Raw genomic sequence first — 27,761 nt, forward strand, 5'->3', positions numbered from 1 at the left:
TTCAGTTGGCTGATCCAATTCTCTGCTTCATCTAGCCAGCTTTTAATTCCTTCTACTGTGTTCTTCATTTCAGAAATTGTATTCTTTTTTTAAAAAATTTTATTTATTAATTTTTAGAGAGGGAAGGGAGGGAGATAGAGAGAGAGAGAGAAACATCAATGTGCAGTTGCTGGGGGTTATGGCCTGCAACCCAGGCATGTACCCTGGCTGGGAATCAAACCTGCGACACTTCGGTTGGCAGCCCGCGCTCAATCCACTGAGCTATGCCAGCCAGGGCTTCAGAAATTGTATTCTTCATTTCCTCCTGGCTCTTATTGATAGTTTCTATGTCCTTTTTCATTCTGGTATTGTTCACAGTAAGTTCTTTATAGCTCCCCTGAAGTTCTTTATAGTTCTCACTGAGCTCATTTAGCATCCTTATAACTATTATTTTGAACTCAGTGTCTGATAGTTTGCTTGCCTCTATTTTATTTAGCACTCTTTCTGGAGATTCCGCTTTCCTTTCATTTCTGGGTTGTTTCTTTGTCTCCCCATCTTAGGTGACTATTCTTGTTTGTTTCTGCATATTAGACTGATCTGCTTTGACTTTCTGTCTTCATGGTATGAACATCTGTGATAGGAAACCTGAGGGATTCATTGGTGCAGCCTCCTTGATCTGAACTTGATGTTCTTGGGATGCCCTTTATTTCCATTTATCTTGGTTCTCTGCCAAGATATATAATTGGATTTTTATTGATGTTGGGTCAATCCTGGTGGGTCCTTCCCCTAGGTGGGCTGACTGAGATTCATTCCACCTACCACATTTTATATACTGTTATACAGATGATTCCAGAACAAAACCAAACAGCCCAAGAAACAAACCCACACCTGCAAAAATAACACCCACCCACAATCACACTATCAATAGCAAATGAACCAGTATTAATACAAATGTAAAGAGATTAAGACTACTATAATAAAGGAAAAATGAAAATGAAATCACTAACTGAAAGAAAAATGATTGTGAGGATAGAAGGAGGAGAAATAATGAGAGTAAGGAATAGGGACAAGGCAATGAGAGAAAGTAAAATTTACCTAGTAAATAAAAAAGGAGGGAAGAAGGCAGAATGCAGTAAAAGAAGAGAAGCATATAGTGTTAGGTTTAAACAGAATTTAAAAAAATATATAGTGAGAGTGAAAAAAATAGAAACCAAATTGGATAAAAAGATCCACTACAGCAATATCAACAACCAATGAGTAAAGATTAATATAGATAGGATGGGAATAAGAGGGAAAACGGGATAAAAGCTTAAGAGATGTCTAGAGGAAAGGGAAGTGATTTTGAAATGGTAGAGGGAGAGGCAATACTAAGAGTGAGGAATGAAAACCCGGATAAGACAAGGAAAAACTAAAAGTTAAAATGAAAAAAGAATGGTCAGGAAGAAGGCAAAATGGAATAGGAGAGGGGGACAGTAAAATTTGAGATTTGAAATACAAAAATATGGAATATCTACAAATTAAATTGAAGAGATAAAACAACCACTACCATATCCACATCTAATGAGCAAAGACTGATAAAAGTGGAGAGACAAAGATATTTTGAGTAGGAAAAAGAATGTGAGATGACTAATGATGAGAAAAATGGTTTTGAGAAGCTGAGGAGGGGAGAAATAGAATACAGAAGGGAAACAAGTCATAGCAAGAGAGAAAATAAAGTTTAAAATGAAAATAAGCAGAGGAAATGAGAAGATAAAATGGAGTAAGAGAAGTCAGGAACAAACTATGAGATTTGAAATGAACCATAATATAAAAACTAGTGACTTAATATGCACAAACTTGAAGGACAGGAAATGAATGTGAAAAAGCTATGCAGGACAGAAAATAATGCAAATCATGGAGAAGACTGTGGAATTCATCTCAGTAGTAGCTAGTATTGCTCTGGCTGTTGTGGCTCAGTGGACTGAGCAACAGCCTGCAAACTACGGGGTAGCTGGTTCAGTTCCTAGTTAGGGCACATGCCTGGGTTGCCAGCTATGTCCCCAGTAAGGGGCCTGTGAGAGGCAACCACACATTGATGTTTCTCTCTCTCTCTTTCTCCCTCCCTTCCTCTCTGTCTAAAAATAGAATAAATAAAATCTTAAAAAAAATAGTACGTAATATTTACCACTGCCCCCTCTTTCTGGATCTGCCCTTGGTGATGTCAGATGGTGTCCCTGTCTGGCTGTAGGCAGTCTGTTCCAGACTACCAGAGATCCACAGTGTGTGACTGACTTCTTCAGTTGTTGATCTAGTCGCTCTGTAATCAGCAGCCTGGCTTAAGCACCACAGGGTGGGGAAGACCAATTCCTGTGGGCGGGGCTATTGCTTCCCCTCAGGCTGATGTCTCTTGGAGGGGAGTGGTCTGCCTGAGCAAGATGGCTCTTGCAGTACGGGGGATGACTCAGCACCAGGATCCTGGTGGCTGCTCCCTCAGTCCTCTCCCAAAAGCCACCATCCCCAGACTCCTCAAGCATCTCTAGTCTTCTCTGCCCTGCCTTTACTTGAGGGCAGGGTAAGTGCAAATGAAATTTTTTTGTGTTGGCCCTTTACAAGGCTCTCTGTGAGCTCCAGCTGTGTCTCCCTGAAAGAAAGAAACCCTGCTGTTTTTCTCAGCTGGATATTATCTGGGTTCCTTTCTAGCCCTGATGCTGTAGGCTGGGTAGACCAGCTTGGGTTTAGACCCCACTTCTCAGGGGAGCCCCCCCCCACTGCTGAAATTTCCCTCTGGCGTTTCAGCTGCCACCCATGGGAGCCTAGCCAGCCCTCTCGCATGTCCTCTGCCCTCCATACCAGTCATGTTATGGTGAAGTGGTTTCTTCTGTGTGTCCATGGTTATAAGTCTTCTCTCCAGCTCCCATTCCAGATGATTTCTCCACAACTTTGTTGTAATTCCAGATTGGTGCTTGGAGGAGGTTAGTGTAGCTTCCACTTATTCCCCCACCATCGTGAATCTTTCTCTTAGCTCTCTTTCTGACTTTATTTTCTCTCTCTTTCCCATTCACCCCTATTCAGCCATACTCATTCTGCCTCTGAGACTTTACATGTCCTTTTCCCTCTGTCTGGAATGCTTTTTCCTTTGTTATGTCCTTTGTTCCACTCTTTCTCTTCACTCAGAACTCCACTCAAATTCTACCCCCTATTTAAAATTATGCCACTGTCACCCCAATCTCATACTATACTTTACATACTCTCAACAGCACTTAACTCTAAGTTTTAATGTCTAATTTAAATTTGGCATATGTATTTTTATTTTTCATTGTCTGACTTTCCTACTAGAATGCAAGCTTCAAGAAGCTTTCTTTGTGTTTTCATTGCTATAACCTTAGCCTTTTGAACATTCTCTATCACATTGGACTACATTGGAATAAAAAAGTGCATGGAAGGCACTTAGCATCTATTCAGTTCTTTATTAAGTGGGCGATAAACATTACTTTGTTGTCTAACATTCATGCATTCATTGGTTTATTCATTGAGCAACTTTCTCTTGAGTGGTTGTTCTGTTCATGAAGTAGGTATTAAGGTTATGTTGATGACATAGTGAAGACATAGATTAATGAATAATGCACTGTTATGGGAGTTGGAAAGAGGAAAAAGTCACTTCCAATTGGGTCAGATATCAGAGAAGATTCTGACCCAATTGGAAGAAGGCAGATTTTAAACCAGGTCTTGAAGATCTGTCTGGAGAAAGTCCAACAATTGTTAATATAATGAGAATGGTTTACATGACACAGATGTAACCTTGCAGCCAAGGATGGTCGACTGGAATGTGCATACGTGAACAATGACAACTTAACTGTACTAGCCAATGGGGACAGTAGATGCTGTTGAGTGAGCATGTGTACTGTGTGGCCATTGTATTTAAAATGACTGACTGGGTAGAGCAATGAATCTGCATCAAAATTTGCATTAAGCTCCAACATTCCTTTGCAGAAACTATTCGGATGATTCAGGAGGCTTTTGGGAATGATGAATGAGTGAAGCACAAATAAAAGTGTGGCACAAACACTTCAAAGATGGTCAAGAATCTGTTGAAGGTGATCCATGTTCTGGAAGGCCCACAACAAGTGGAACACCTGAGAATGTTGAACATGTACAGGCTGCAATCAACAAATATTGGTGACTGACAGTGTGAGAACTAGAAGCTGATCTGGGGATTTCAAAAACTACTGTGCAACACTTTGATACAGATTCTTGGCATGAAATGTGTCATGGCAAAATTCATTTTGTGTCTTCTACTAACAGCAGAAGGAACATTGTGTTGCAGTTGCTAATGATTTAATTCAGCCTGCTACCAATGAACCACAGTTTCTCAAGAAGGTCATTACCAGAGATGAATGGTGGTTGTATGGCTATGATCTGGAAATGAAGACCCATTCATCCCAATGGAACTTGCCTGGTTCTCCTCACCCAAAGAAGGTGTGTAAAGTTGCGGTAAGATCAACCATCAACCATGTTAACTGTGTTTTTTGATTGGGAAGGCATTATCCATCATGACTACTCCCTTCCAGGTCAAACAATTAATAAGGAGGACTATCTCAATGTTCTTTGTCAATTGAGAGATGCAATACACTGAAAATGGCTGCAGCTATGGGCAACTGGTGATTGGCATCTTCAACAACATGCCCATTCATGCATCATTTCTTACGCAGAATTTTTTTGGTGAAACATCAAATTAGCCAGATGACTCAGCCCCACTGCAGCCCAGATTTTGTGCCCTGCAACTTCTGGCTTTTCCCAAAACTAAAATCATCTTTGAAGGGAAAAGATTTCAGACTGTCGATGATATTCAGGAAAATATGACAGGGGAGCTGATGATGATTCCACAAAGGATTTTGCAAAATGTTTTGAACAGTGGAAGAGGCATGGGAGAAGTGTGTGAGGTCCCAAGGTGCCTACTTTGAAAGGGACTGAGGTGTCATCTTATATACAATGTTTCTTGTATCTTCTTCAATAAATGTCTCTATTTTTCATATTACATGGCTGGATACTTTCTGGAAAGACCTTATACATTAAAAATATGTTCTGTAAAACTCTCTACCCTGCATTTTTAAAATCCTAGAACATAGCCTCCATGAGGGCGGAGTCTGTTTCTATTTAGTTATCTTGATTTACATAGTTTAGTAACTTTGTATATCTAGTATATATAAACTTTTATATAGAAACTTTATATATCTAGTATCTTATAACTTTGACATATCCACTATATATGTCAAGATATATATATATATGTATTATTCAATATGTTGATAGATAATACAAGTGAATAGATACAAATAAAAATCAAAGTGTTACAACATTTTCAGTGATGAGATTTTCATACATAACACACTAAAGATTCTAAGTTGGGAGGTAAGATAGAGTTTGTGTTTATTTCTATGCATTAATTTTAGGGTTGTCAATGAGATTCAAATGCCATTTGTCAACTTAGAAGCCTGTTTTAAGCTATTAAGGGAAATTTGGAGTGATTAATGTGTACATGTTTTAGAATAAGTTTCAAGTTAGTATAAATGTTTATTATGGAATGTTGATGTTAATACATTTACAACATAATCATTATTTTAGAGTTTCAAAAACAATTAGTGGTGAAAAAGGCTCAGGAAATTTGAATAGTTTCCCTAATGTCATGATGAAACCTAGTTTGTCTTGTGAGGTTTTTAGTGTTTAAGCTCTGAACCATTATGTTATCTGAGGGTAATTAAACATCATATATCTTTACGACAGGAAATCCTCCCTTGGGAACTCCTCCTGGTAATACTGTTCCTATGCAGTAGGTGCTGACATTTCTTATATCTTTGTTAGTCATAGATACAACACAGTATTTAAGCATTTCTTTATTTCATGGTCAAGTCACTCAGCCAGTATATGGCTGAAGAGGAACTTACAGTTGGATATTATGAGTCTAAATATGATTCTTATTCTACCTCACAACATCAACCAAGGCAAGGAAAGAAATATCTATTTTTTTCTTGGCAGTTTTTCCACCTACTTATCTGAGCATCAGGTTATCCAAGAGCAAGTTTGCAGCTCTCAGCCTTGGGGCTGGCGGACTCTAATGGCCATTCCAGCATATCAGACTTGCCAGTTCTAACCGCTTCCTTGTTTACCAATTTACCATGAAATGCAGTGAATGCTTGACTGTTTCTTAGGTAATTATTCCCTTTTTGGTTCTGAACTTTAAAAATGACAACTGTACTTGACCAACAATAAAAAAAGAAAGAAAAGAAAAGAAAAAACAACATATGGCAATACTAGGTTTTTCAACCATATTACTGCTAGCATAAAATGTTTATTAATTGTGCTTGATAAATTACAAATTTCTTGTTTTTTTTTTAACATTTTATTTATTTATTTTTAGAGAGGGAAAGGAGGGAGAAAAATAGAGAGAGAGAAACATCAATGTGTGGTTGCTGGGGGCCGTGGCCTGCAACCCAGGCATGTGCCCTGACTGGGAATCGAACCTGTGATGTCTGGTTCGCAGCCCGCGCTCAATCCACTGAGCTATGCCAGCCAGGATAAATTACAAATTTCCAAATCTAGTTGGGTCAGAAAGTATGGTGTGGTTAATTAATTACATAGCTCAGCCAATGTCATTGTGTTATGTTAGACAGAGAGTGGTAGCAACAGAGAGATATCACAAAATTCTATTTGCTTTTTTTCCAAGCCAATGGTATTTATAGGAATATTGTAAGAAATGTGGAATTTTATTGTGCTTTTAAAGATTGTAATTCTCCTAAATTCCAATCCGAGGCAGGTTATCTCTTGCAGGGGAATGATGTGTGATTGATCTGAGTTGTGGTCGTGAGGCTGTATACAAGAGATGTATGGTTAATAAATTAGGGAGAATCTGAATGACTTTTGAAAGCTAGTGAGGGGGGACACCAAAGAGGGATATCATTGGATTAGATGGTGACTCTGAAGTCTGAGAAGCAGGCCAGGAAAGGAAAAACCAGGTGTTCTCCATGGTCTATCTTGACTATTTTGGATGGCAACCTGTTGGAGTAGCTACAGTTTTGCCTTTTGGATGTTTTCTCTTAGTATTGATATTTACAGATTAATTCAGAAAGGTGCAAAGTACCATGAAACCATATTATCCTGGACATGTTTCTAGTTTTTATCCACTTTTTAAAGAAACACTTTCAATACATTTATTTATTCATTCTCTTCTAGATGTGGGCTGAGGAGATGAAAAAGTCATTATTCTTCTGTGAACTTTCTATCTAGTAACTCAGAATAGTAATTCTCTGTTGTGGTTAATTTTATGTGTCGACGGGGCTAGGCTGCAGTACCGAGACATTCGGTCGAACACCGGTCTGAATATCTCCGCAAAGGTGTTTTTGAAATGAAATCAGCAATTAAATTCATAGACATTGAGTAAAGCAGACTACCCCCATGCTGGGGGTGGGGCTCGCCCAAGCAGCTGACTGGCCTTAATCAGGGACAGATGAGCTTCCTGGAAGAAGGAATTCTGCCTGCAAGCAGCTGCCTTTCTGCCTCGACTGCAGCCCTTGCTTGACTGGTCTCCCACCTGCCGGTTTATTCTGTAGATTCTGGACTTGTCAGCCTCCCCAGTCCTGTGAGCCGATTCCTTAAGAGTTTTTTTGTTTGTTTGTTTGTTTGTTTATTTTTGCATATACACATACCTAAATTCGCAGACGTGTTCATTCTTTTGGTTCTGTTCTGCTAGAGAGCCCTCATCTATACACTCTCTATCGTACAAGTGGGAAACACTACTAATGAACTGATAGCTTGTGTTAATTAATCACTTTTATTGCAACTTTAATCTTTATTTTAGACAATGCTCTATAGATTTATTGTTTTCAAAGGGCTGGAACATGAATTTGCTCATTTGGGGTTTATAAAACTTTGATGGAAAATTAGGACAGAGTACAAATGACTTCATTTTGTGAATTTAAAAAGTATTGTCCTGAGTTGATTACTTACTGAAAATCAGCTGTGTAGTGACAGTACTATATGTAGTACTCAGATTTCCTTCTTCATAGTGCAGTACTATTTTTTATAATATGTTGCTATATCTTTGAGCATATGAGAATATTATGTGATGGCAGAAGCTATATATGTATGTTTTGTTGTAAGAGGAAACCTTTAAAAAGAAAATGTACAAGGTATATAGGGGAATATCAGTTCAGCTGACAGGGCTACTTCTGATGCCCCAACAGCACAGCCCTGGGTACTTCCCTGTGTTGGTTTAGGAGGGTAGGGAGGTTTTTTTTTTTTTTTCTTTCTTGTGCTTCAGCCTTACACCTTCTCTCTATTGGAAACAGAGAGACTCAAACATAGTAATGTTTGAGGTCTTGCAAGCCAGGAGTACTAAGCAATATTTTATTGGAAATATGCAGACTATCAGGCTCTTTCATTGCTCACATAGCTTGGCCAGGTGTTGGTCCTTCGTGTTGGAAACTAGCACCTTGGTCACAGTTCTTTTAAGGCAGAGAAATCTTTAAAAAAGTCAGACTTACCTTGACTTGGTGAAACCTGAGAGGGTATGATAAAACAAGGTAGACATGAATTATTTAAACACCATGAATTGTCATAACAGAAGTTAATTTCCACTGAAGTATCTTCTAGTTCCTGTTGCCTTCTCCTGTGGTGCTTTTTATGGCTTCCACTACGGCCCTAAACTTGGCTTTGACTCTGGGTGGAACACTAGTTCCTCTGACTAAGGGATTTTAACATGAAGCTAGTTTGGGGAAGTCTGCCCCTTCCTTACCTGCTCAGCAACAGCAATGATTAATGTATGGAAACAAAAATGCATGTAGAATGTTAGGCTCACAGCTGGTGGTTTAAAAACATCAATTTCCATTTACCTAAATAAAGATAAAAAATAAGAACCCTAACGTTTTACAATTAAACACTCAAGGGATTATAAAGTAGCTAACATTTGGCATTGGCATTGACCAGGGAAGTGAGCTGATCCCCACACACTGTGCTGGTGGTTCATAACCAGCAGTGACTGTGCTTGCTTCATCTCTGCCTCCCACAGCCTGGCTGAGAGACAGGGTGCTGTGCATACAGAAGGCACTCAGTAAGTCACTGCTTTATGCGTGAAGGGATGTTTAATGTCAATGAAGGGCTCTTCCTGGAGCACACTCTTCATTTCACACATGTGAACTGGGCAGCAAGCAAGTTCAAAGTTAGCCTTAGTAAGTCACAATGGCTCCTGGCAAAGTCCTACCTGAGATGCATTCCCCCGGGGCCAGGCGGGGCCTTCATCTGTATAATGGAAAGGAATTCCTGGGTTAGGGAGCCTGCAAGTTCCACGGTTGCTTGTTGATAGCCTCCAGGAATCTTCTATAAATATTTTATGAATACATTAGCATAATTAGAACTCTTTTTATAGCCAAGGGAAGTGCGACTTTTCTCTCCCTTTGTGATGCTGATCAGCCGCCCACTCAGCTACTGCATCTCTGTTGTGAAAGTATCTCAAAACGGATTAGATTTGAACACAAACTGGAGCAGGAAGTAGTGTCAGGGTTATGAGGTGACAAGTGAAGCTGTGGTTGCTGAGGAATGACGACTTTTGCTGCAGTGGGAAGCACACTGCACCAGGAGTCAAGAGGTCTAGATGCCGCCCGTGGAAGCTGTGTGGGGGTTGCATGATGACTTCTTTCTCTGACCTTCATTTCCTTTCCTAATGGAAGATGCTGGTTTAAGTGCTAGTTAGAGTTACCTCCGACAAAATGACCTGTTTGTTAAAGGGTTTTCCAGATGAGTGTTAACTCCAGGTGTTAGAATGTGAGGTCTTAAACTGACGTTAGAGATTAAGTTTTGGAGCCAAGCAAACCTTCCCAGTCACTGTCTCCACTACATGAAGTGTGTATATTTTGGTATTTTGCAAGCTTATCTATCAAATTGCCAAAATAATAGTTCCTTCCTAGTATAATGTTATTGTGAAGATTAGATTATATGTTGCATTTGAAATGATTAGCAAGTAGTCAGGCTCAGGGCAACACTGAATAAATATTGTTTATTAGGAGGAAGAGACAGGGAAAGAGAGAGATCTTTACCAAAAATTCAAGATCAACTGACACTTTAACCTTCACAGTGAGAAACGAAATTCAATGCAAAAGATTGATTCCAAGCCTTATACTGGCGAGACCGCTGACCTCCCTGCAAAGCATGAATACAGAAGAGTCAATTTTCTATGTCTAAGCACACAGAATATTTAAAGGTGATTTTTCCTTGGACCAAAAACGCTTTTTTGCTTAGGGGTACCAGGACAGGCTTACATATGTCCATACTTTTAAAAAACTTTAAAATGTCATAAACTCACATAATTATTCTAGTGGAAGAATTAACGACATGTATGTATAGATGTGTGTGTTTATCAGTGTGTTTATGAGTTACATATTTTAAATATTTTTCAAATGATGCACATTCCAAAATTTGAAAAGACAATAGAAGTGAAATATCTCTCTATACTGACTTCCTTTACCCATTACTCTACAGTCCCCTCAAATGTCCCCCATAAAATGTAGCCATTCTTATTCATTTCTTATGTGTATTTTCAGTTTTTTAAAAAAAATCAAGTTTAATTCTTCCTTTTGTTTTCATAAAAGGTAGCATATCCTATGCCTCTCTGTATCTTCCTTTTTGACTTAACTTTGTATCCCATAAATCTTTCCACATAGTGGGAAGATTATATTTTTTACAACATGGCAGCAATAGCTTCCCACCTCACCTGCTCTTCTGATGTGACGATCTTCTTCTCAAGAGATGCTTTGATGTCCGCTCTCCTTGAATCTGAATGGGATTGTGACCATAAGGGAAGAGATACTGTGTGATGAGGCAAGGACAAAAAGAGGCATTGGAGCTTTCTTCTGGTTTTCTTTTTAGGATGCTGCTGTTGGAACCCAGCCACCATGCTGCGGGGAAGCCTGAGCAATCACGTGGAGAGGCCGTGTGTAGGTATTGCAGCATCAGCTCCAGCTGAGGGTCCAAAATCCAGCATTCAGAAGCATACTTGTGAGTGAGCGGACCTCGCAGTATTTCAGCCTCCTGCAGTGGAGTACACTCCCAGGCTTCAAGTCCTCCCAGCTGAGGCCTCATAAAGGGTGGGAGAGAAATACAAGGTCTTTCTGGAAAAAGCCCAGTATTATTAATACAACGAGAACAGTTTGTGTGATATAGATGGAACCTGGCATCCAAGGAGAGTGGACTGGAGTGTGCATGCATGAACAATGATGACTTCACTGTAGTAGTCAGTGTGGGTGGTAGACACCTTTGAGTGAGCAGGTGGTACTGTGTGGCCATCACATTCAAAATGACTGAGTGAGTAGAGCAATGAATCTTCATGAAATTTTGTGTTAAGCTTGATCATTCTTCTGTGGAAACTATTGGGATGATTTAGAAGGTTGCAGCCATGGGCAACTGGCAGCTTTGTCATGACAATGTACTTGCTCATGCATCATGTCTCATGCAGAATTTTTTGTGAAACATCAAGTCACCCAAGTAACTCAGCCCCTCTACAGCCCAGACTTGGTGCCCTGTGACTTCTGGTTTTTCCCAAAACTAAAATCACCCTAGAAAGGGAAGAGATTCAGACTGTTGATGAGATTCAGGAAAAATACAGTGGGGCAGCTGATAGAGATCTGGAGAACTGTGTGAAGTCCCAAGGTGCCTACTTTGAAGGGGACTGAGGCGTCATTGTCCTGTTTACAATGTTTCTTATATCTTGTATCTTCTTCAATAAATACATGGCTGGAACTTTCTGGATAGACCTCATAAACTGCTCCTACTGTGCTCTTTCTGAATTCTTGACCCAGAGAATACATAAACTTAATAAAATAGTTGTTGTACTACAGCACTAGGTTTGGCATGGCATGTTGTGTGGCAGTAGAAACTAGAAGAGAATTTCTGCATCCTTTTTTTTTTCTTTGCACCTTTATAGTATCCTACTGCAGAGCTATACTGTATTTAAGTATGTCCCCATAGGTGACAATTTGGATAGATTCAATTTTTGGCTTTTGAAAAAAGTCCTCAGATAAATAACCTTGTAAATATTTTAAATAGAGGCAGGCATATTTATGAATACATTTTCTGAAGTGGGGTTTCTGGGGCAAGGGCAAATGAGTTTGGAAGTTTGGTTGATCTTTCCCAGTTGGCTTTTATAGGGGTTGTAAGCTTTTATGCTTATACCTAAGGGTAACCCCTAGAGGCTAGAGAGAACACAGTGATTTTCCAGAGAAAAATTTTACTTGGAAATGAGGAGGACACTACCAGAATAAAATACACCTAATTACAGAGCTGGAGGCAAGATGCTGATGAAATTTTAGGGTGAACCTTAAGACTTCAAAGACACTGTGCTCCCTGGCAGGCCCTTTAAAGCTGTATCCCGAGACCTTACAAAGGTGTCCTGTAACCTTCCCCTACCTGGAGGGAATACTCGAGGAGCACAGTTAAGAATAAAGTCTCAAGTCCTTTGCCTGGCACAGCAGGCTTGTCCAGGTCTGTCCAGCTCTCTCTCATCTGCTTCTGCTCACTCACATGACCTTATACGTCGGCCATAGTACATGCCTATTAAGTTATTAAAGTAAATTCTAGTTCACAGATTCACTGAAATAGCTTTCCAGGTCGCTTTTTCTTATTTTCAATGAAGCTGATGGTGAATTGCTTCTTATCCTACTTGGAACCACTGCCACAACTGATTTTCAACTCTGTATTTTACTAAAAATTATGTGCGTGTGTTTGTGTGTGTTCTGTTATGGGTTGAATTGATGTCTTCCCAAATTCATATATTGAAGTCCTCATGCCAGTACTTCAGACCTCAGACTGTGACCCCCTTTTGGAAATAGGTTGGGCATTAAGTTACCCAGATAAAATTAATTATCCAGATGCAATTAGTAAAGATAACATCATTAGGGTGGGCACTAATCCTGTTTGACCGGTATCTTGTAAAAATGAGAAATTTGGACTCAGAGATGTGTACAGAGAGAACACTGGGAAGACACTCAGGGAGACGATGCCATCTAAAAGCAAGAAGAGAGTTCTGAAACAGATCTTCCTCTCAGTGTCCTCTGTAGGAATCAGCCTTGCTAACTAATTCCTTGACTTCAGACTTCCTATCTCCAGAACTGTGGGACAATAAATTTCCATTGGATAAGCCACCAGTTTGTGGTACAGTACTTTGGCAGCCCTAGTAAAGTATTATACCTTCATCCCTCAAATTAGCAATTAGCTTCTTTTGAGAGCCATGTTGATAAAGACATGGAGATTTTTGGCTTGTTTGAGTTTTTATTTTTTTATTTTATTTATTTTTTATTTTTAAAAAATATTTATTTATTTTTAGAGAGGGAAGGGAGGGAGGGAGAGAGAGAGAGAGAGAGGGAGAGAGAGGGAGAGAGAGGGAGAGAGAGGGAGAGAGAGAGAGAAACATCAATGTGCGGTTGCTGGGGGTCATGGCCTGCAACCCAGGCATATACCCTGGCTGGGAATCGAACCTGGGACACTGTGGTTCCCAGCCCGCGCTCAATCCACTGAGCTATGCCAGCCAGGGCTTGTTTGAGTTTTTAAATTTGTTTTTACTTTATCTTAAAATGGTATGCTGGTATATCTTAAATATAATTACTTGGTATGTAACAGTAAGTGGAAAACCACGAATGACATTTAGATGTGGGTGCTGAGGACATATTTAATCTTACTTACCAGCTATGTAGCTATTTCCTACAGAGCAGCCTCACCAAATTATTAAAATCTAGGTCATAAAAAATGACAAAGTTATAGACTACTAAATGTCATGGATGTTTTGGGTCCCTTGCACGCAGTTGATGCTATTAATTTTAAATCCACATGCTAAGAATCCACTTGTAATAGTTCTCTGATGGACTACAAATGAACCAACCTGAGACAGTGACAAAGAGTAGAGAAAACTGTGGAGTGGATATACCTTATAGTCCATGCACTCATTTATTCAACACAAACTCTATCAGGCGCCACGGGATGATTCAAGGATGTACAGGTAAGGGTGATATCACAATAGGAGAAGAGCTGTGGGAACAGGAAGAAGGAGAACCTCTGTGCAGAGGAGGTGGAATGGAGGGAACGGGAAGTTCTGAGTTGAGGACTGAGTAGCCAGTGAGAGAGAGGAAACGAGGGCTTCGTTTCCAGACAAAACAGACAGTATATTCAAATGAGTACAGGCTTGGGAATCAGATATGTTGAAGACTAGTGCCAGGTCAAGGGACTTAAATACAAGATGTGTTAAAAAGAGTAGGAGAGGATGCTGGAGAAATTGTTTGTATGAGATTGGGTGGGGTCTTCAGTGCCATGCTAAGGACTTTGGACTTGCTCTTCTTTCAATGTTATGCATAAAAAAACCCATGGTGGTGACACAGTCATCCATGGTCGATGCAGGAGGCCCGCTGTTGGAGGGCCCTTGTATCCCTTTGGTTTGACCACTTAAATTAAAGCAGTGTTCTTGTGTGGAAACTCTTTTTACCAAGGCTCGATCTTGGTTAGTGGTTCATATTTAGGCCCTTGGCACATACTATTTTGCTCTTGGACTTTGGGGTTTAACCTCATTTCAATATCCTGTTGCATCAGAATGGAGAAAATGAATGGCAGCTTCTAGCATAGTGGTTAGAAGCACAGGCTTTGTGGTTCAAGTCCTGGTTCTGCAACTAAATCTGTGTGACTTTGAACAACTTAACCTCTCTGGGCCTCAATTTCTTTACCTGTGAAGTGGAATGAGAATACATAATTCAGAGGCTTGTTATGAGGGTAGAATGATTAAAATAGCTAACACATATGCACTCAACCGACATGTGATATTACATCTGACCTACAGTCTGTTGCAATGACATGGTCCCAAACTAACCCTACACTATGAGAGGAAGCAGGTATGCAATTCACCTTACATGCTCTGGAAGTTATGAAACCAGTTTTCAAAAACACTCCAGCCAGCCCTTTAAGAAGGTTTCTTTATTTGGTGGGCAATGTTTGCAATTTCCAAATGGCCTCCGTGTACAATTTCTCACGTCATCTTTGAGATATACCTGTAAGGCAGACAAGAAAGAGTGTTGTATTCCTCTTTCCAGATGAGCTGTGTGGTAGCAGGCACAAAGGCCATATGACAGTGGCTGGATTCAGAACCCAGGTCATGTGACTTCCCAGTCCTCTCCAGACTGCGCTGGCTGTCCTCCTGTATCATAGCTTCATTTGTTGAACGAGCTCTGCGCTGAGGAGAGAATGTTATTCTCTGCGGCAGCACTTTGGAGGGAGGCTTTGGAAGAGGGAAGTTTTCTGCTTGGGTTTTCATCTGCGCAGGTGGCCTTCCCAAGAGAGTGGGCAGGGATGCCTCTGATGAGGTGCAGGCCTGTTTGGTCCCGTTAGGGTGCTGGTCTCTCTTTTCCTTCAGACAGCACAGGTTTCTCTGCAAATCACCCCGTTGACATGCCATTGCCAGAGCAGACCATGTTGGCATCCAGCTGTTGCTTTCATTACCAATTTGTTTTAATTGGTCTCACACTGTTCCTCCCTCACTTCTTTGTACTGTGTTGGTTTAACTCTGTCTGCAGCCAGCCCGGCTTGAGCTGTAAACCTTTTATGAGGGGAACTTGCTGATGTGTGGAAAGTCACAGGCAGCTGGCTGGGTCCAGCTGGCAATTCTGGAACATTCCAGCTCCAACCTTAACCATTCAATGATTTTGTTTCTCTTTCAATGTCTCCTTCTGAAACTGTAATTCCTAAAAGTTTAGAGGGCTATTTCTCTGGGCAAACATCTAATGAAATTTATTCTTAATGCACAAATAACATACTACTGTTAAACTCAGAATTAGGATGAAGTTTGGAATGAAGGATGTTTGACAATATTGCTGCTCAAAAAAATTTCAACACTTCTGAATAAGACATTTTGCTGTAGCCAGTGTCACTGATTGACAGCTGAGCAGTGGCCCACTGCAGACAATGTTTTTGGAGGAGGACAGAAGTCCAGATGGTGGGCAATGATCCAGAAATTTGGGCATCAGTCAAGAATGCAATGTGATTACAAGGTGGCTAAGTGGGAGATGGCAGCGGCTTTTGCAGCAGGTCATCTTTGGTTGTACCTGCCAGTGGTAACTCCTTGTGTGGTATAGTGAGTAGTTGAGATAAAGTTGGCTTTATGTACAAAAACCATAAGCTAGAATTTACTCATATCGTATAGCTTTGCTTTAATTTTCAGTTATACTCAACCTAAGCGTCTATGCAGGAAAACACACACACTGTGGCAGAGTTCCCATAGGGAGGGATAACTTATTTATTTGTATGTTTAACCAATATTTATTGAGCAACTACTCTTTTCTAAGTACTGTTATAATTATTCTAGGATCCTATGTAAGTGAGATTGTTGACCTCAAGTAACTTACAATCCACTGGAAGAAATAAACTATTATGAATTATTTTACCATAATATAACATGGTGTAACAAAGGTAAAAACAAATAAAGTATCATGGAATAAGAGATTTCTTCTGGAGGATTTATTTAAAACACCAGCAACAGTTCTTGCAATAAAAGAAAAATAGGTTTTATTCTGTTAGGTGAAAATTACCTCAGCTGTCTATTGTACTCACATTCATAAATAACTATCCCATTCCAAACAGTGACAAAAACAAGAGTCCCTTTCTTTAAAAAATTGACATAAAAATGAGTCAAATGAATCTGTTTTAACACTTAAGATACAAAAATGTTGGAACCTCAAAGAAAACACAAAATTTAGTTATTTGCCTTGAAAGGTCAAAACTGGACAATGGGATGTGCAGTTATCTGATTAGGATCTTGAATCTTATGTTGTAAAAGGAATGCCTTCCTGGGAGGTATGTGTGCATGTGTGTGTGTTGTGTATAAAAGCAGAACTACTGAGTTTTTCTTTTGACCAACCCTGAGTGTTTCCAATATGCCAAGTTCTGTGGCAGGCATGGCAGCCACTGATACCTGGAGAACAGCGGGTTCAGTGTGCATGCAGTGCACGTGTCTGTGAGCAGATACGTAGAAGGCTGGGAGAGTGGAGTGGTGGTTAGATAGTAAGGAGGTGGGACAAAGAATGGACATAAGACTGGAGGCAGAGACAAGCCTACAGAGTTCATTACTGGGCCTTGGTCTAAGCTGCTGGCAATTTCCTGCTTCACTCCTGAAAAAATGATCTTTGCGTCATCTTTGGATCACTGACAGAGGTGGTTGGCCAGGGTCCTTCATGGATTGGAACATTAATCATAGTATACACTGCAAGTGAGTGAATCTATCAGGGTAATTATATCTGAGAGGTGAGATTTATCTGTATTTTTAAATAGTGACCTTTTATGGAAAATACATGTATGGATAGTGATAACTTCTTGGAATCTGACAATGGTGTACTTAAAAACTTCATAAGTTTCCCAAATTACTGGAATAAACATGTAAGAAAATTTAGGTTTTACATGTCTATTTTTTTATTATTTTAGCTCTTATCACACTCTATAGCTTTCCTTTCTTAATCATTTCTGGTATTTGTAATTAACAGTAGATATGAGAATTTGTTACTACATAGCAAATAAAGGTCTTTTATGTAACTCAATGATAGTGGGATCCTAAAAGAAATCAAAGTGAATTTTGTTGCAGGTTCAAATTTTCACATGAAAAATTTAAAAATAATGGAACAAGAAAAGCGCAAAATTCCTTTGATCATTGTTCATAAATGTCTTAACAATGTGTGATGTAATGAATAAGAACTCACGAGTCCTCCACCTGCTGAGAGTGAATTCCGTAGTGTGGAGTAGAGCAGGGAACACGTTACACTGGGGTGATTCCAAGTGAAGGGCTGTAAAGCAGAGAGGTGTAGGCCTCCTGATATTCCTGCTGTTCTCATGAACATGGGGCCAGCAGACTGCTGGACATGCATTATGGGTCAGTGTGGCTGGTCCTCAAGACCACCCTCAGGTTCAATGATTTTGCTAGAAGAGTTCACAAAAGCAGTTACACTCACAGTTAAGGCTTATTATGGTTAAAGGATCCAGATTAAACTTAGCAAAGAGAAAAGGTGCCTGGGACAGAGTTCAGGAGATACCAGGCATGAGCTTTCAGTCATCTTTCTCAGGGAGTTGTACAGACAGTGTGTCATTCTTCCAGCATGTGTGACAATACGTATGGAGTACTGTCTGCCAGAGTAGCTTGCACAATCCTTTGTGTCCTGTTTTATTGAGGGTTCATCATGTAGGCAAAGATGACCTTAGTAGCTGACCTTAGTTACTCAGTTTCTTACACTCCAGAAGTCAAGTTGAAATGGTACCACATGGCCCATGGCTCCAACCATAAATCACATTGTTAGCATAGGCTATCTGGCATGACCCAAGGCCCTAGGTAAATAAAAGCACTTTTATCGGCCAGGATATTCCAAGGGCTTAGAGGTTACCTGCTAGAAGTCAGAAAAGGTTTGGACTTTTCTTTGGCATATGCATGGTTCAAGCATCCCAGATGCACTGAATCAACTCTTGACTGTAGTTGGCATTCCAGGGAAGGGACCTTGCCCATTGCATTCTCTCATATGATACAAAAACAATTTTGTTGATGAGAAGATTATCAGATGATAGGGCACTGGACAGTTTGGGTTAAATAGTAACTGTTCAAAGAAGTTGTCAGGCAAGCCAGCTGCACTGGTGTTGGGGTCTTGGGAATCTGAGTTTGGGTGTAGCCTCCTCCTGGTGGGAGAGGGAAGAGCCTTGGGACTCAGATGCCTGCAGCCTAGACAACCAAGAACAAGCACTGGTGGTCATCTTTCAACAATGAATTTCCTTTGTAGAATTTTATATGTCCAAGATTTTAGGCAGTAAAAAGAAATTGGCTAATTTGGGGAAATTAAAATATTCTGCCTGAAGTCAAATTTAGACTACTTAAAAGAAATGGGGACGTGAATATCCAAAGAAAAAACAACTGCAGTTGAGTTGCTTGCTTATCTTTGTTTTTAGAAGACAGTGAAGAAACAGTTCCTTCATTCCTTCTTTCCTTGGTGCCGCCTATTGTCTTCACCAGTGCTCTGCAGTTGTGGAATGCACTGGTGTGTACTTTACAGTGGAATGGGATATGACAGCACAGGCAGCCCGAGCACAAACTCTGGCCAACTCTTGCTCTGTTTATGTTCCAGAGTAAACATCCCTATGTAAGTGTTCCATCTGGAGTGATTTCTTCTCTTGCATACCCCCTCAAACACCCTGCAGAAAATGAGCAACGTTTCACCCAAAGTTGGTGGACAAAAGGATGGAAAGGAGAAGGAGGTGACTTGAATTCACACATTTTGCGTTTCTCAAAACCTCAAAACCTTCTTTGTGTTATAAATGATGGAAGCAGGAGGCAATGTTCAGCTGAAAACATCCAAATTATAAACTCCTCAATTAATTTGAAAACTCATCAGTACTATAAAACTGTAATGTCTTTATAGCACAGTAGATGGGTTAATCTAATAGGTGATTATTCAGAAGTTTGCCCAAATGCCCTTGGGTAATAAGAATAGATACAATGAAAGCAATGTGACACGTTTGGAACTTGCTGCATTGAATATCAGATGTGTGCAGAACCTTCCACAGCCATGACTAGACACCAGGAGTAGCCCCTCAGTACACTGGCTTTTTCTCCAGGCAGGATGAAGTTTTAGAAATGTGACCTCTGGACTAAATAAAAGTCATCCTAATTAAAGAGAATTTGCTAACCATAATAAAATCCTAGAGGAGTCGTAGGGCATGATATTCCCTCAGGTACTGAATCGCATTCAGTGTGTGCTGCGAAATACGGTTGAGGTTTCATTGCCCTGGGCTCATTATCAATGGGTTTTCGCACATCCTTTTTGAATCAAGCATTTCCTTTGTTGGATTTAAACTGTCTTGGTATTCTCTTGATGCTCATAGCAAAAGATGCCTGGTTTAGAAATGCCGTTTGCTAGAAAAATCGAACATCAGGTGGGTCATTCTGACTGTTAACCAGCTCTGTTTTTGCCTGGTGTTCAGTGGTTCAGTGTGCTCTCTCCAGTCGGGTTTACCTCACTCTGTGCTGAGCTAGAATTCCACCTGAAACGTAGGCATCTGCTTCTCCTCTCAGCAGTTCTGCTGTCTTCTCTCTTTGTACCCACCTCCTTCTCCGGTTCTCTCCACAATCATCCTTGTCCAGTCTCTCACTGAAGACTTTTAAATCATCAAGGTGAAAAGCAAGAATAATGAGTTTCAGAATGAAAACCTTAGATCTATTATCACCTAAGTCCTTACCTGGAATTTTCCAAACCACTTAAGTATAACAATTACTTGTTTTTATTACTCATTGTGCTATTCTACTTTTTCAATAACTATGCTTCAGATATATACACGTGCCATATATTTTTATATCTTTTATTTTACTTTTATTATGTCAGTGACTGAAAGGTCATTCAAGTTTTCAGCGGAACCAACCTATCGAAATGGAATGCAGTACTGAAAGTAGAAAAGCCGGCATTCGGACTGCCTGTCACTACCAAACCCAATAAGCTGAGACAGGGATTGAATCTTTATGGGCGCTTTATTCAGATGGTCCGTGATCTGAGAAGATGGCAGGTATGTATCCTAACAGACCATTACACATTTTCTTTCCAGCTAGCCTTTTTTATAAGGGAGAAAAAAGGGTAGGTAAGGGATTTGGAATTCAAGAAAGAGGTTAATCAGATAAAAGCTGCAGTCCAGCAATTTCCCTGATTTTCTTCATCTGTGTCCTGGGTGACTCTCTTTATCTGTGTCCTGGGCAGTGGACTATCTCTCCCTGGAAAGCAATGGCTTGGATACCACCTTGACTGCTATGGGTCTCCTCTGGAGCACAAAGGTCAATCGCTTGTGGTTGCCTGGAGTCAGGGTGGGCCATACCTGCAGTTCCTGAAGCAACAGCTTTTTACTTGCATTAACTACTAGGCTTATTAACTATCACCTAAAACTAAAATTTTCTAACTCTTGAGTCCCCCCATCACTATTAGAAGTTTATTGCAGATATAGAGGTTTGTTCTTTTTCTTTTTAAACGGAGGGCCAGGGATTTACCACAGTGGCCAGCTGGGGTTTTCTTTAATTCTAGAGAACATATGTATATGGTAAAATCTGCTTGAGTAGTAAGAGAGGCACACATTTATAAGTTTAAAATAGTTAAGTTGGCAAACATCCATGGTGCTTTATTATTAAATGTGTCCAGTATTAATTTGTATTAGATGTTAGATATTAAATCCAGAGGACTGCTCTAAATCACTGACTTATAATATTTATACTGAGCAAGAAAATACAAGAAAACCGAGTTTTACCTTATTACCAGGCATAGATAAAATTTAGAAAGTACTCCAACTTACTTGGGCAGCTGTCATCTGCAGCGTACAGGAGACACCAAGGTGAGTAAGTGTAGATAGGCTCTGGAGTGAGTCATCTGGTGTTCAAATCCCCATTTTCTTCACTAGCTATCTCTGAGCATTTTGGTTAATTGTTAATTTTATTTAAGCTTATTTCCTATTAATAGTAAAATAGGAATAGTAATTATACCTGTATCAGAGTATTCTCATGAAAATTTCCATGTGAAGTGTTTGACACATTGCCTTGCACATAGTAAGGGCTTGAAAAATACAGTTATTTCTCCTGGTAGGCAGAATAAGAATTATTTTGTAGTGCAAATTTCCACACTCCAATTAATTCAAGACTTTAGGGAAACATTTCATAAGTCATCACTCATTAAAGCAGACACATGAGGGCAGTTCTTTAAGATGTTTGTACTTTTCTCCTCAAAAAACTAAAGATGGAACTGCCTTTTGATCCAGTGATCCTAGTACTGGGATTATACCCTTCAGAATCCTGTAACATCAATTCAAAAGATCCTATGCACCCCAATGTTCATAGTAGCATTATTTACAATAACCAAGTACTGGAAACAGTCTAAGTGCTCATCAGTACATAAGTGGATCAAAAAACTGTGGTACATTTACACAGTGGAATACTATGCAGAAGAATGAAGGAAGGGTTCCCCTACCCTTCACCACAGCATGGATGAAACTGGAGAGTATTGTGCTAAGTGAAATAAGCCAGGTGGTGAAAGAAAAATACCACATGATCTCACCTATAAGTGGAACCTAACCAAAAAAACAAGTGAGCAAAATAGAATGAGAGATGTGGAAAGGAGAAACAAACTAACAGCTAGCAGGTAGAGGGGAGAGGGATAGTAGGGGAAAGAAGGAGAAGGCTCTAGTCAAGCAACATGTATAAAGGACCCACAGGGATTGGACAACAGGGTGGGGATTGACTGGAGTGGGGGCGGGGCACGAGAGAATAATGGGAAAAATTGGGACAATTGTAATTGAACAACAATTTTAAAAAGATGTTTATATTTTTCAAAAGTTATCTAGCTAGAAATTCTCTAGAGATGGTCAGTTCAGCTGGTAACATTCACCCCAAACATTTTTATCTCAGAACTTGGTTGGCACTTTTATGTTAAAATGACGTAGAACCAAAAAATCTCAATCAATTACTGACTCAAAAATATTCAAATCTCTTGTCTAGAAATAATGCTGAAATTTTGACATATTTATAGCATCCTCTGTCTCTCTTGACATCAATTTAAAGTCTGTTTGGTATATCCAATGTCTGGAATTCCTCCGAGATTGTTTCTGTTCATTTATGTTCTGTTCATTCATTATCTTTGAGTGGACCATACTTTTCTGCTTCTTTGTGATTTTTTTTGCTGAAAATTAGACAATTGAATATTATGATGTGAAAAATTTAAAAGCATGATTATACTCCTTCTTCAGGGTTTGCTATTCTCGATTGTTGAAGGTGGTGACAGTCTGTTCGGTTTGTTTTCCAGCAGTGACTGTGACTGCGTTCCTTGTCACCCGTGTTCTGTAAGATTTCCATTTCTTCAGCAGTATTCAAGCAGTTGTAGGACAGGGATTTTTTAAAACACGAAACAAACAAAGCATAACAAACAGCTATCTTAGTCTTTTCAGGTTGGCCCTGTGCTTTGTCACTTCTTCAACACCTAGCCAGTCATTTATGATTTGGCTTTAGCTTTCGCTCATGCTTGTGCTAAGCCTAGAGATGAGCCAAAGGTGGAAGCTTAGGGTCTTCTCAGGTATTTTACGAGCTTGAATCCATCCTTGAGCCTAAGCATGGTTCCCTAAATTCCTGAGTCCCCATGGGTGGTTTTGAGAGTGCCAATTTCCCAAAGAAAGATTATCCCTAGCTTTCCCCCATCAGGCTTGAGGCTGTATATTGTATGTTTTGACTGTAATTTTTTACCCCATGTGACTGTGAATTTTTCATTTGTCTTACAATGTTTTCAAGGCATATCTGCCCGTTTTTTTTCTTGTGATTCTGTTAGGTGAAACAGAGATGAGTGTACTGCATCCCTCCTCCAAGTAGCTCCCGTGTGGTTTAGAACATAGAAACACCATAACGTCAATTAAGTTCTGCTCTGCTTCCTGTGGAGACAGGCACCGGGGTCCCACCCTGAGAATTCAGGCTGCCCTCTTCAAGATGGCTGGGCATCTTTAAGATGTTAACTGGGGAGGGAGTGGGACAAGAGCAACTAAAATACCACAGAGCTTTCCTACCATTTTCAATTTTTTCTTGAATCAGCATTTTCTTGGTTCCTATAAACTTTTTCCTATTTTCCATGGTTCTGACAAAGTTGCTTTCATAGTGTCTGCCTATTTTCTTGTTTCTGTTGAGTAACAGGAGCTGGTAACTGCCAACGCTGCCATTCTGCTGATGTCGCTTCTTTCTCCGTCTCTTTTGAGGTTGATTGACATAACATGTGAACAAGGTTTTAATTGTGTTTCACATATTTTTTTCTCCAGAAATGATATTTTGAACCTTTTAAAGTATGGTTGCTAAAGCTAACATTATTCACTTTAGCATATAACATAGAATGCTTGTCCTAATGTATTTGTAATATCTTTAAAGTTATGACCTTAGTAGATCTACTAGCTAATAAAACTTTGCTCCATAAATAGCATTGGAAAAAGGCAGCATATTCGATGTGCTGACAGTCCACCCATATAGTAAAAGCATATTAAGGGCCTAATACACTCTAGGTATTATAATGATAGACACTGAGTATTTTTTAAATGTTTTATTGATTTTAGAGAGGAAGTAAGGGGTGGGGGAGAGAGAGAGAAACATTAATTTGTTGTTCCACTTATCCATGCACTCATTGGTTGATACTTGTACATGACCTGACCAGGGATTGAGCCTGCAACCTTGATGTATTGGGGCCATGCTCTAACCAACTAAACTACTCAGCCAGGGCTGAAGCTGAATATTTAAAGTTGAATAAAACATGCTCCATGATTCCAAGCTACTTGGACATGCAAACAAGTAATGAAAATAAAATGTGATAAATGTTATGAAAAGGGAATGTATAAAGTGCTAAAGGAAACTAGAGATGTCAGCGGATATTCTGTCACAGGAATAGCAATGTTTCAAAGAGGTGGAGACATTTAGTCTGAAGCTTAGGAGATGAGCTGGTGTTTAGCAGACATTTCTTATTCAATGTAGTGTTCCAGATAGGATGAATAGCATGCACAGAGACTTAAAACATGTCAAACACTGCCTATGACAGAATAGAGTGCAGTTTAGTTGGGTTAGGGCTGTGGGCTTGTGGGAGAAGATGCAAGAAGGAAGACTCAAGAGTTAGGTTGTGGCTATGAGCGGCCTTGTGTTCCATGCGAAGGGTTTTAGACTTGATCCTGCAGACAGAAGTATGACATAGTCAGAGTTCCCAAGTTTAGACTCCCCATTCTTCCTCTATAAATTCAAAACATTGATTTTTTTAGGCAATGAAAACTAAGCAGCTTTCCTGTGAAAGACGTTTTTACATAGAGCCGGAGACCCAGGAATGTATGAGATGTGAATCCTGGTTACAGTGAGCTCACGGCCTGTGAAGCGCTACCCCCATTCTCTTTCTGTGTCCCTGTATTCACCGTCTCCCCCAAATGACCAGTCCTGCTCCCTGATTCCATTCTTAACAGATGACTTTACCACCTGCTTTAGAGAGATTAAAAAAAAAGGACTAGATGTCATGAGTGACCTCTAATTTCCTCCTTTGCACCTCAGATTTTCCAGGTACTGTATTTTTATCGCTCTTCCCTTTTTTTCTTGAGCTACCTTGCCAGGGCCCACACTGCTCTTTCTTTTCATAGTCTATGCTCAGACTTTCAGTCAGCAAAAGCTTCTCTCCCCTTCCAAATATAACTTCTCCTCTCTATATCCTGAATCATTTTATCTAAGTCCTTTGAGATCTTCACTGATGATTTTCGCTCACGCTTGCATTTCCACTTACTGCAGTCTCCTTGCCTTATCTGCTAGAATCCTGGGATGTCTTCATTTTCTTATCGTCTAATTCATTTATTGGATCCCCGGAATCAGAAGGTCACCTATTCCAACTATTCTGCTAAAATTCTACTCTTAAAGACAATTGTATCCCAGTTACCCAACTAGGAGCCTTAGCTCCATCCCCGTGTTAACATTTTCATCAGCAACTGAAGTGTCACCTTCTTTGATTCCCAGTGGTCCTCTGCTGTGATTGCCCTGCATTGTTTCCTGGGTGTTCTGTGTCCAGTTGCAGTGGCCTGTCCTGTTCTTCAAACACATGCGTTTTCCCACCTCAGGGGCTTCGTTCTGGACATTCCCTTGCCTAGAAGGCTCTGCTTCAGATTTTCACCTGGCTGCTTTCTCCTTAGCATACATGTCTCCGCTCAGTGTCACTTTCTTAGTGGGGCTGTTTTTTAACACTCTACATGGCACTCCTTGTCTGTAATTTATTGCATTATCTTGATGGTAACCTTTTTACTTGTCTTTCTTTGTTGCATTTCCCAGTTTCCTCATTTTTATGTAGAACCCTTTAGAATAAGGATATCTCCCATCTTTCCATCTTGATAATTGTTTTATTCACAACCTAGAGAAACAGGTAATATGCAGAAATTCTCAGTAAATATTGATAGATACATAAATCAACCATTAATCTTTTTCTCTTTTATTGGCTCCACCCCTTCCCTTCCCTTCCCTTCCCTTCCCTTCCCTTCCCTTCCCTTCCCTTCCCTTCCCTTTCTTCCTAATTTTTCATTATAAAAACATCTATTCAAATGATTTCCTTCTAAGCAAATACTGGGGAGAAGATAAACAAATTAGTCAAACTATGTAAATGTACACCCTGACCCTGGTTCTTTTCTAATTTGTCTTTCCACTTTTTCCCTCAGGGGATGCCAATACATTTTGGGTTAATGCTTAAATCTAAATCTCTGCTCTTGACCACTCTCTGTTTATAATTTCTTTACGCTCACTTAGATAGCTATTCCTGAATGACCCATTCAGCACAAATTATTCTGCAATTTTTATTGTGCCAGGCACTCCTGCTGTAAAGATGAACAAGACATTTCTTAGAACAGTGGCACTCATAGTCTGATAGTGTATTGTTCGATGATGGTAAATAGATAGCTAAAAATTAAATTTACTAGAAAAAATACTACATGGGTTGCACAACTTGAACTAGGAACAGGAAACAGAAAACTTTGTTGTTATTGGTAACAAAGAAGACTATTAACTGAGAGTATGTCATGTTCCACTTTGTTAATAAGGACAAGCCCTTCCAATCAAGTCCACATTTATGAAGATGGAAAGACTTTTTATTCTACTAGTTAATATAGATTCCACTAGGAACATCTCATCAACTTAGAGGGTCATTAATGCAGTGTTAAATTATAGCTTTCGATCAAGCTACCTAGTTTCCCATCCTGGCCTATGTTGTCTATTGAACAAGTGTTTGGTGTTGCCTCAATTTTCTCATCTGTAAAATAAGGGTAATAATAATAACAACAATAATACCTTCTTATAATGAGAATCCAAAGAGTTATTATAATGTAAAGAGCCAAACACCATGTTTAGCATATAGCGAGCACTCAATAAATATGAACTGTTCACAATTTATTCTGCACTACCAGACATATGTCGCTGAATTCCACAAATAGAAAGCAACACACATGGAGCTTTATAAAAGTATATTTACATAGTTTTAGATTTTTGAGTTTTTGCTTTTCCCTCAACATGACTTACCCTTCCAGCTGGTTTGTTTCTCAGCAGTATTACATTTTCCATGCTTCTGAGTCCCTGACACCCCGGGAGACTTTTCACCCAAAACCATTTTGGAGAAGGGCCTGCTGTGTTTCCCTACACAGCCGTGGGCTGTGGGCTATGATCTTTTTGCCAGAGAACGCTGCTCACCTCCTAATTACATTCTTCCTCTGGGCAGGTGCTGTCTCTTCTACTGGATTTTTATTTTCAACACCTGCTTGTCGTGTAAATTTGTCCCTGTGACACATCTGCTTGTTTCTAATTTTTTTCTTTGCAAGCCACTTAAAGTTTTTTCTATGTTTAAGAAGGTGCCAAAAACCTTGTTTTTGTTTCTAAACTGATATTTTAAGAACACTCGGTAAATAAGCTGTTCAATAGTCTTTAAGGCCCAGAAAAACAACAAAAATGCAGACAATGATTAGAGATTCTACTTAGCTCATGCCACACAGCTTCCTCTGTGCTTTTTTTCTGTTAGTGGCAAGATACTGTTGTAGGAGGGGAGTTCTGAAGAAGACCGCTTTAAAGGCGTCCTCTCCAACAGTTAAACCTCAGTCTCTTCTAGGTATGGGGTGTTTGATAAATCTAGTACTAACAGCACTACATGTTTGTATAACACTTAACAGATATTCAAGTGCCTTCACAGACACTATCTCATTTGATCCTCATA

Source organism: Phyllostomus discolor, chromosome 6 (genome assembly GCF_004126475.2).
Source record: "Phyllostomus discolor isolate MPI-MPIP mPhyDis1 chromosome 6, mPhyDis1.pri.v3, whole genome shotgun sequence".
NCBI classification, from domain to species: domain Eukaryota; kingdom Metazoa; phylum Chordata; class Mammalia; order Chiroptera; family Phyllostomidae; genus Phyllostomus; species Phyllostomus discolor.